This window comes from Somniosus microcephalus, chromosome 22 (assembly GCF_052327205.1).
Source record: "Somniosus microcephalus isolate GS21.2 chromosome 22, FLI_Smic_1.0, whole genome shotgun sequence".
Taxonomy (NCBI): domain Eukaryota; kingdom Metazoa; phylum Chordata; class Chondrichthyes; order Squaliformes; family Somniosidae; genus Somniosus; species Somniosus microcephalus.
The window spans coordinates 1,226,462-1,237,766 of record NC_141008.1 but is presented as its reverse complement, the minus strand read 5'-3'; the positions used below and the strand labels follow the sequence as shown (position 1 = coordinate 1,237,766).

General features: G+C 47.4%; 1 long non-coding RNA gene across 1 annotated transcript; it reads left to right on the top strand.

Moving 5' to 3' along the window:
• Positions 1-360: 360 nt before the first annotated feature.
• On the top strand, positions 361-8,281 carry LOC147101973 (uncharacterized). Its single transcript, XR_015073288.1, has 3 exons — positions 361-609; positions 2,906-2,990; positions 8,027-8,281. It is a non-coding gene; the product is annotated as an uncharacterized LOC147101973 (long non-coding RNA).
• The last annotated feature ends 3,024 nt before the right edge of the window (positions 8,282-11,305 follow it).

Here is an 11,305-nt window from a genome sequence, read left to right as displayed (position 1 = left end):
TTCCTTTGTCCAACTAACAAGGATGTTCAAAATGGCTGGCTTTATACCGCAGCAGATGTACCCGCCCCCTTTATTACCACCGGACTTGCAAACTTTAATTTTGGTGTGTTGACCTCAGATCAGTGTGGTCCACTGAAATTACCTTGATCTAACACCCGGGTTGCAGGTGTCGCTGGCAAGGCCGGCATTTATTGCCCATCCCTAATTGCCCCCTGAGAAGGTGGCGGTGTGCCGCCGCCTTGAACCGCTGCAGTCCGTGTGGTGAAGGTGCTCCCACAGTGCTGTTAGGGAGGGAGTTCCAGGATTTCGACCCAGCGACGATAAAGGAATGGCGATATATAGACAAGATGGTGTGTGACACATCTGCGCCATTTCTCACATTGTGTTCAATAATGTTTGTGAGGAAGTTGTTCACTTTTTTTACCATTTACGTGCTTTTGACTCCAATCCTTTCCCCTCTCCTGCTATTTGATCTATAATCCCATCTTTTCCCCGCTCCTGCTATTTGCTCTGTAATCCAAACCTTTCCCCTCTTCCTTAAACACTTATCAATCACAGATTTATATTTTCTTTTCTTTTATCTTCCAGAAAATGCAGAGCTGGTACAACGTGAGTATAAAGTGCAATTCTTGATTTTTAATTCTGTGTTTTATGTCTGTGTTGCCTTGCGTTGGTTTGTGCTATTGTTAAATTACAGTTCGAGAAGCATTGCTGTGGAATTGTGTGTCACGGTGGGATTAACTAATGCTGCTGCAAGACACGCCAGTATCTCTTTCTTGTCCTTTCTGGACATATGTTCTCATCAATGTGTCTCAAAGTTGAGAGAATCCATCACGTCATCTGCATGGAATCTAGAGAACCGGGGAGCCCCTGAGCTGAGATTGTCCGATGGGTCAGAGGGTGAAATCTAAAGCTGGCACTGGCCAGAAGGAAGAGCAGCAGAGCCCAAGTCAAGGAGGCCCTTGCCAAAGGAAATGGCAGAGCCTTCGAACTTTTGCCTAAAAAGAGCCATACTGAAATCTCTGGATCTCATTTCCCTTGGGATTCCTGGATACCAAATAAATAGGGGCAATTTCCTTGGTCTAGACTGGATACAATCCCAGGCCCGATAGGTGTGTGCTGGGCTCTACGCCCAGGCACCATTCCACTTTCCTTATATATATCTGTTTAGAGAAGAGTAGATCCCAGCTAATCACTTATTGATGAGTAAATAAGTGCAGTACTGAGGGAGGACCGCACTGTCGGAGGGGTAGTACTGAGGGAGCGCTGCACTGTCGGAGGGGCAGTACTGAGGGAGGACCGCACTGTCGGAGGGGCAGTACTGAGGGAGCGCCGCACTGTCGGAGGGGTAGTACTGAGGGAGCGCTGCACTGTCGGAGGGGCAGTACTGAGGGAGCACCGCACTGTCGGAGGGGCAGCACTGAGGGAGCGCCGCACTGTCGGAGGGGCAGCACTGAGGGAGCGCTGCACTGTCGGAGGGGCAGTATTGAGGGAGCACCGCACTGTCGGAGGGGCAGTACTGAGGGAGCGCCGCACTGATGGAGGGGCAGCACTGAGGGAGTGCCGCACTGTCGGAGGGGCGGTACTGAGGGAGTGCCACACTGTCGGAGGGTCAGTACTGAGGGAGTGCCGCACTGTCGGAGGGGTAATACTGAGGGAGCACCGCACTGTCGGAGGGGCAGTACTGAGGGAGCGCTGCACTGTCGGAGGGGCAGTACTGAGGGAGCAGCGCACTGTCGGAGGGGCAGTACTGAGGGAGCACTGCACTGTCGGAGGGGCAGTACTGAGGGAGCGCTGCACTGTCGGAGGGGCAGCACTGAGGGAGTGCCGCACTGTCGGAGGGGCAGTACTGAGGGAGTGCCACACTGTTGGAGGGTCAGTACTGAGGGAGCGCCGCACTGTTGGAGGCTCAGTACTGAGGGAGTGCCACACTGTCGGAGGGGCAGTACTGAGGGAGAGCCGCACTGTTGGAGGGGCAGTACTGGGGGAGCGCCGCACTGTCGGAGGGGCAGTACTGAGGGAGCGCCGCACTGTCGGAGGGGCAGTACTGAGGGGGGGCAGTACTGAGGGAGTGCCGCACTGTCGGAGGGGCAGTACTGAGGGAGCGCAGTAGTGAGGGAGCGCCGCACTGTCGGAGGGGCAGTACTGAGGGAGCGCCGCACTGTCGGATGGGCAGTACTGAGGGAGTGCCGCACTGTTGGAGGGGCAGTACTGAGGGAGCGCCGCACTGTCGGAGGGGCAGTACTGAGGGGGGGCAGTATTGAGGGAGCGCCGCACTGTCGGAGGGGCAGTACTGAGGGAGCGCAGTACTGAGGGAGCGCCGCACTGTCGGAGGGGCTGCACTGAGGGAGTGCTGCACTGTCGGAGTTGCAGTCTTTCGGATGAGACGTTAACACGAGGGCCCCGCCTGCCATTTCAGGTGGATGCAAAAGTTCCCGCAGCCACTATTTCGAAGAAGCGCAGGATGTTGTCCAGTTGTCCTGGGGCCAATATTTATCCCTCAATCAACATCGCTAAAACAGAATATTGTTTGTGGGATCTTGTGCGCTAACTGGCCGATGGGCTGAGAGATGGTCACTGCAGTTAATGTGCTGTGATCGCGCTTCTCGTGACTCCAGTTGCATGTTCATTTCTTTTAATTGCCATCCTGCTTAAATTAACGTCGCTCAGTCATGCTAAGTCTGAGGTTTGCTTTGATTTCTGTTACATATTCCATTAGTTTTCCAAAAAGGAGAAGGATTGAACTGTGTGTCTCCTTCATATTGCAAGATGCATGGAAACCTTTTTAGAGCCTGCATTTTCAGTGACTTGACAGCTGTGTACGTATTTGTAATAAGGTTGATTGGATAGGAAGAGCGGTGTTTGATCCAGATATTCCTCTGGAGAAATTGTATCTTTCTTCCAGGTGTTGAGCCCCACATACAAACAGCGGAACGAAGACTTTCACAAACTGTTCAAGAAGCTGCCCGATTCAGAGCGACTGATTGAGGGTGAGGCCGATTGTGGGTGTGAGGCGGGTGTTGGGCGGGGCCGGCGGTGGGCGAGGCAGAGTGTAGGTTCGAGTGACTGTAGGGTATTGATGAGAGTCACGTTTTGTTTGAGGGGGAAACAGTGAGCCTCAATGTTGACATCAGAAATACTTGTTCTGACTGTAGATTTTGACCCAGGGGTACAGGCTGGGGCTGACTGTAGATACTGACACAGGGGTACAGGCTGGGGCTGACTGTAGATACTGACACAGGGGTACAGGCTGGGGCTGACTGTAGATACTGACCCAGGGGTACAGGCTGGAGCTGACTGTAGATACTGACCCAGGGGTACAGGCTGGGGCTGACTGTAGATACTGACCCAGGGGTACAGGCTGGAGCTGACTGTAGATACTGACCCAGGGGTACAGACGGGGCTGACTGTAGATACTGACCCAGGGGTACAGGCTGGGGCTGACTGTAGATACTGACCCAGGGGTACAGACTGGGGCTGACTGTAGATACTGACCCAGGGGTACAGACTGGGGCTGACTGTAGATACTGACCCAGGGGTACAGACTCGGGCTGACTGTAGATACTGACCCAGGGGTACAGACTGGGGCTGACTGTAGATACTGACCCAGGGGTACAGACTGGGGCTGACTGTAGATACTGACCCAGGGATACAGACTGGGGCTGACTGTAGATACTGACCCAGGTGTACAGACTCGGGCTAGGTGATGTTTGCAGTGTGATATAACATGTATTAATTGTCTTTCATGAATGGGGAGTGATGTTACAATTGGTTGATATTTTCCTGTGCGCGGTATTTAGTGTACTGATGGATGCGTCTGCATCAAATTCTGTTTTTTGTTGCTCCTTTTGACCTCTGTTGAGCCCAGCGCTGCTCGGGCCTCTCAGCGCTGCTCGGGATCCTTGGTGCTCACTCGTCCGACAGCTGCCTGTGGACGGAAGCTACTTTCACCTCTCCTGTGACTTGTGTCAGGTGTAAATCAAGGATCTGGTGAGAAAAGGAGCCGAATGATTCTGGTGCAACCCAAATTGAACAAAGGTCTTCGTTGCATTTGCTGCTACCTGCCCACAATTTATCAGACACTGAATTCACCCTGGCGTGATGGGATTTTAAATCTTGACTTTAAATGGCTGTTCACTCCTCCTCTATAACCATGTCCCAAATAACAGGACTCCCGTCCTCTATAACCATGTCCCTAGTAACAGGACTTCCGTCCTCTATAACCATGTCCCCAGTAACAGGACTCCCGTCCTCTATAACCATGTCCCCAGTAACAGGACAACCGTCCTCTATAACCATGTCCCTAGTAACAGAACTCCCGTCCTCTATAACCATGTCCCCAGTAACAGGACTCCCGTCCTCTATAACCATGTCCCCAGTAACAGGACTCCCGTCCTCTATAACCATGTCCCCAGTAACAGGACTCCCGTCCCCTATAACCATGTCCCCAGTAACAGGACTCCCGACCTCTATAACCATGTCCCCAGTAACAGAACATAAGAAATAGGAGCAGGAGTAGGCCAGTCGGCCCCTCGAGCCTGCTCCGCCATTCAATAAGATCATGGCTGATCTGATCCTAACCTCAAATCTACTTCCACTCTCCATCCCACCCGAACCCATGTGACCTCCCGGGAGAGGCGAAAAACCAGATAAAAAAAACCAGTGGCCAATTTGGGAGAAAAAATCTGGGAAATTCCTCTCCGACCCATCTAGGTGATCGAAACTCGTCCAGGAGATCACTCTGTCCCTGTATTTCCTGCAGTACTTACCTTCTGTAAAAGGTGATCTCCACCCAAGTCAGGAACAGGCCCAATTTACTCTTGAAGGACTAACACAGAATTAGAACACAAGAAGTAGGAGCAGAACCAGGCTACACGGCCCCTGGCCCGCTCCGCCACCCACAGGGCCAAGACCATTCCGAACCTAGACTCATGTCCAATTTCCTGCCCGCTCCCCATAACCCCTAATTCCCTTTACTTCGAGGAAACTGTCTATTTCTGTTTTAAATGTATTTAATGATGTAGCTTCCACAGCTTTCTGGGGCAGCAAATTCCACAGACCTACTACCCTGTGAATGAAGATGTTTCTCCTCATCTCAGTTATGAAAGAGCAGCCCCTTATTCTAAGATTATGCCCCCAGTTCTAGTTTCACCCATCATTGGAAACATCCTCACCGCATCCACCCGATCAAGCCCCTTCACAATCTTATATGTTTCAATAAGATCGCCTCTCATTCTTCTGAACTCCAATGAGTAGAGTCCCAATCTACTCAACCTCTCCTCATATGTCCACCCCCTCATCCCCGGGATTAACCGAGTGAACCTTCTTTGTCCTGCCTCGAGAGCAAGTATGTCTTTTCTTAAGTATGGACACCAAAACTGGATGCTGTATTCCAGGTGCGCTCTCACCAATACCTTGTATAACTGCAGCAATACCTCCCTGTTTTTATATTCTATCCCCCTAGCAATAAAAGCCAACATTCCATTGGCCTTCTTGATCACCTGCTGCACTTGCATACTAACTTTTTGAGTTTCGTGCACCAGGACCCCCAGATCCCTTTGTACTGCAGTACTTTCCAGTTTCTTGCCATTAAGATAATAACTTGCTCTATGATTTTTCCTGCCAAAGTGCATAACCTCACACTTTCCAGTATTGTATTCCATCTGCCAAATCTCTGCCCACTTACTTAGCCTGTCTATGTCCCCTTGCAGGTTTTTTATGTCCTCCTCACTCACTACTTTCCCTCCCATCTTAGTATCATCTGCAAACTTTGATATGTTACACTCGGTCCCCTCCTCCAAATCGTTAATATAGATTGTAAAGAGTTGGGGACCCAGCACTGACCCCTGCGGAACACCACTAGTTACTGATTGCCAGTCTGAGAATGAACCATTTATCCCAACTCTCTGCCTTCTGTTAGATAGCCAATCCTCTATCCATGCCAGAATATTACCCCCAATCCCGTGATTTTTTACCTTAAGCAATAATCTTTTGTGTGGCACCTTATCAAATGCCTTTTGGAAGTCTAAATACACTACGTCCACTGGTTCCCCTTTATCCACCCTATATGTTACTTCCTCAAAGAACTCCAGCAAATTTGTCAAACATGACTTCCCCTTCATAAAACCATGCTGACTTTGTCTTATTAAATTATGATTATCCAAATGTCCTGTTACTGTCTCCTTAATAATGGACTCCAAAATTTTAACTGCCACAGATGTTAGGCTAACCGGTCTATAGTTTCCAGCCTTCTGTCTACTGCCCTTTTTAAATAAGGGTGTTACATTAGCAGTTTTCCAGTCTGCCGGGACCTTTGCCGAGTCCAGGGAGTTTTGGAAAATTATTACCAATGCATCCACAATCCCTACCGCCACTTCCCTCAAGACCCTAGGATGTAAGCCATCAGGTCCAGGTGATTTATCCGGCTTGAGTCCCATTATTTTACCGAGTACCACTTCCTTAGTGATTTTTATCGTGTTTAGCTCCTCCCCCCCTTTAGCCCCCTGTTTGTCCAGTGTTGGGATATTCTTAGTGTCTTCTACTGTAAAGAGTGATATAAAATATTCATTCAGTGTTTTTGCCATCTCCATATTTCCCACCATTAATTTCCCGGTCTCATCCTCTAAGGGACCAACATTTACTTTAGCCACCCTTTTTCTTTTTATATAACTATAAAAACTCTTACTATCTGTTTTTATATTTTTTGCTAATTTACTTTCATAATCTATCTTCCCTTTCTTAATCTTTTTGTCATTTTTTGCTCTCTTTTAAAGTTTTCCCAATCCTCTATCCTCCCACTAGATTTGGCTACCTTATATGCCCTTGTTTTTAGTCGAATACTATCCTTAATTTCTTTACTTAGCCACGGATGGCTGTCTTTTCTTTTACACCCTTTTCTTCTCAGTGGAATATATTTTTTTTGGAAGTTGTAAAATAACTCCTTAAATGTACACCACTGATCATGTATCGTCTTACCCTTTAATCTATTTTCCCAATCCACTCTACTCAATTCCACACTCATACCTTCATAGTCTCCTTTATTCAAGCTTAGCACGCTTGTTTGAGATCTAACCTTCTCACCCTCGAATTGAATATGGAATTCAACCATGTTATGTCCAAGGGGATCCTTTACTAGGACATTTTTAATTAATCCTGCCTCGTTACACAGGACCAGATCTAAGGTTGCTTGCCCCCTGGCCGGTTCAGTTACATACTGCTCAAGAAATCCATCCCTAATACACTCAATTAACTCATCCTCAAGGCAGCCCTGCCCAATTTGATTTGACCAATTAATATGATAGTTAAAATCCCCCATAATTATAGATGTTCCCTTATTACAAGCCTCAACTATTTCCTGATTGATACTCCGTCCAACAGAGTTGGCACTGTTCGGAGGCCTATAGACTACGCCCACTAGTGTTTTTTTCCCCTTATTATTCCTTACCTCCACCCAAACTGTTTCATTATCCTGATCTTTTGACCCAATATCATTTCTCTGTATTACAGTGATTCCTTCCTTTTGGACTCCCCAGCCTTCGGGAACATCCTTCCTGCATCTAGTCTGTCCAGTCCTGTCAGAATTTTATAAGTTTCAATGAGATCCCCTCTCATTCTTCTAAACTCCAGCGAGTATAAGCCCAATCGACCTAATCTCTCCTCATACGTCATTCCTGCCATCCCAGGTATCAGCCTGGTGAATCTTCGCTGAACTCCCTCCATGGCAAGAACATCCTTCCTCAGATAAGGCGACCAAAACTGCACACAATACTCAAGATGTGGTCTCACCAAGGCCCTGTACAACTGCAGCAAGATATCCTCGTTCCTGTACTCGAACCTTCTTGCTATGAAGGCCAACATACCATTTGCCTTCTTAACCGTCTGCTGCTCCTGTTACCTGGGGAGAAAGCTAGTTATCACCGGCAAGCTCCAAATAATGCAGATTGTCAACAGGTTAGATGAGTGTACCTTTGTCGTCAGTGTGTGTGAACTAACAGCTCCCTCCATTTCCGGTTATTTATTTGATTAGGCACATGATACTGATGCAGAGTCTCTTGTCGGGTTTCTCGAAGGCATCAAATGGATTCTTCGGGAAGTTGGGAGATTGTGAACCATTTGAGTGATAGCTGGGACTTGACGGAGAAGGAGACCATCAATGGGGAATGACGTTAGACCTAAGCAGCTCAGCTAGCCTGAATCTCCCACCTCTGTCAGGACAAACTGCTCATGACACTGCACTATATCTCAAGGAGGTGGATGGATACTGGCGAGATGATGTACTTCGCTGATGCATAGATACATAGATACATAGAGATAGGAACAGGAGTAGGCCATTCGGCCCTTCGAGCCTGCTCCGCCATTCAATGAGATCATGGCTGATCTTACCAGTTCAGTACCCCGTCCCCGCCTTTTCTCCGTAACCCTTAATCCCCTTAGCCTTCAGAAATATATCCAATTCTCTCTTGAAAATATTTATTGAATTAGCCTTCACAGCCCTCTGTGGCAGGGAATTCCACAGGCTCACCACTCTTTGAGTGAAGAAATTCTTCCTCATCTCTGTTTTAAATGATTTGCCCGCTATTTTTAGACTGTGGCCCCTGGTTCTGTGCTTCCCGGCCATTGGAAACATTCTCTCTGAATTCAGCCTGTCCAGGCCTGCCATAATTTTATATGTTTCGATGAGATCCCCTCTCAATCTTCTAAACTCCAGTGAGTACAAGCCCAAACTATTTAATCTCTCTTCGTAGGTCATTCCTGCCATTCCAGGTATCAGCCTGGTGAATCGCCGTTGCACTCTTTCCATGGCAAGAACATCCTTCCGCAGATGGGGCGACCAAAACTGTACACATTACTCCAGATGCGGTCTCACCAGCACTTTGTACAGCTGTAGTAAGGTATCCCTATTCCTATACTCGAACCCCCTTGATATGAAGGCCAACATACCATTTGCCTTCTTAATCGCCTGTTGCACCTGCATGCTCTCATTCAGTGACTGGTGCACAAGAACACCCAGGTCCCTCTGCACTTCCCCATCTCCCAATCTATTGCCATTTAGATAATAATCTACCCTCCTGTTTTTACCCCCAAAGTGGATAACCTCGCATTTATCCACATTATAGTGCATCTGCCACGTATCCGCCCATTCCCCCAACCTGTCCAAATCGCACTGTAGCCTCCTGACATCCTCATCAGAGCCCACCCCTCCTCCTAGTTTAGTGTCGTCAGCGAATTTGGAAATATTGCATCCAATTCCCTGATCCAGATCATTTATATATATTGTGAACAGCTGGGGTCCCAGGACAGATCCTTGCGGCACCCCGCTGGTCACTGCCTGCCACTCCGAAAACGAGCCGTTTATTCCAACTCTCTGTTTTCTATCCGCCAGCCAGTTCTCTATCCACGTTAATACTTTGCCCCCAATTCCATGAGCCTTAATTTTGCATGATAATCTTTTGTGTGGAACCTTATCGAAGGCTTTCTGGAAGTCAAGGTACACCACATCCACTGGCTCTCCCCCATCTATTTTACCAGTTACTTCCTCAAAAAATTCCAGCAGATTAGTCAAACACGATTTACCCTTTGTAAATCCATGTTGACTCTGTCCGATCCTTTCCCCATTTGTCAAGTGCTCCGCTATTTTATCCTTAATAATGGACTCTAGCATTTTGCCCACAACCGATGTAAGGCTTACTGGTCTATAATTCCCTGCTTTCTCTCTACCCCCCTTTTTAAATATTGGGGTAACATTAGCTCCCCTCCAATCCACGGGTACTGTTCCCGAATCAATGGAGTTCCGGAAGATGATCCTTAGAGCATCTGCTATCTCCAGGGCCACCTCCTTAAGTACCCTAGGATGTAGTTTATCAGGCCCCGGGGATTTGTCGGCCTTCAGTCCCCTCAACTTACCCAACACCATATCCCTAGAGATACTAATTTCTGTCAGCTCCTCCCTCTCATTAGTCCTCATGTTTGCTGATATTCCTGGGAGGTTATTTGTGTCCTCCTTTGTGAATACAGAACCAAAGTATGAGTTTAATTGGTCTGCCATTTCCTTATTCTCCATTATATATTCTCCCGAATCGGACTGCAAGGGACCGACTTGGGATTTTACCAGTCTTTTCCTCCTGATATACCGATAAAAGCTTTTGCAGTCTGTCTTTATGTTTGCTGCAAGTTTACTTTCGTATTCTATTTTCCCCTTCCTGATTAATCCCTTTGTCCTCTTTTGCTGTATCCTGTACTGCCCCCAATCTTCCGGTCTGGTGCTTTTTTTTGCCAGTTGATATGCCCTTTTTTTTGATTTTATGCTGTCCCTAATTTCCCTCATTATCCACGGTTGAGTCACCTTTTTAGGTTTATTTTTATGCCAAACCGGTATAAACATGTTCTGGAATTCTTCCATTCTATCTTTGAATGCTTGCCATTGTCTATCCACTGTCAATCCCCCCAGAAACACCACCCAATCAATCTTACCCAATTCCCGTCTCATACCCTCGTAATTCCCTTTATTTAAGTTCTGGACCTTAGTCTCTGATACAATTTCCTCACTCTCCATCTCGACTGAGAGCTCGATCATATTATGATCGCTCTGACCCAAGGGGCCTCGTACAAGAAGATTGCTGATAAGTCCCTTCTCATTGCACAATACCCAGTCTAAAATGGCCTGATCTCGAGTCGGCTCCTCGACATATTGGTCCAGATAACCGTCCCGAAAACATTCCAGGAATTCCTCCTCCTCAGAATTTTTACTAATTTGGTTAGTCCAATCAATATGTAAATTAAAGTCACCCATGATGACAGCTGTGCTCTTATCGCACGCTTCTCTAATTTCCCTTTTTATGCCTTCCCTCACCTCCATATTACTATTTGGAGGCCTATATATCACACCCACTAACGTTTTCCTCCCCTTGCTATTTCTCATTTCTACCCATACAGATTCCGTTTCGTCCGAGTTAATATCCTTCCTTTCCATTGCATTAATCCCCTCCTTTACCAGCAATGCTACCCCACCTCCCCTACCTTTTTGCCGATCCTTCCTAAATATTGTATATCCCTGGATGTTAAGTTCCCAGCCTTGCCCACCCTGCAGCCATGTTTCTGTAATCCCAATCAAATCATACTTGTTTACCTCTATTTCCACAACTAATTCATCCACCTTGTTCCTAATGCTTCTAGCATTAAGATACAAAGCCTTCAGGCTTGCTTTTTTCACACTCTCATTATGAATTAGTTTGGCCCTTTGTGTTTCTCTCCTTTGCTTGTTGCTTCTCACCTTTCTACCATCTATTTCTGACTTCATATGACTTCC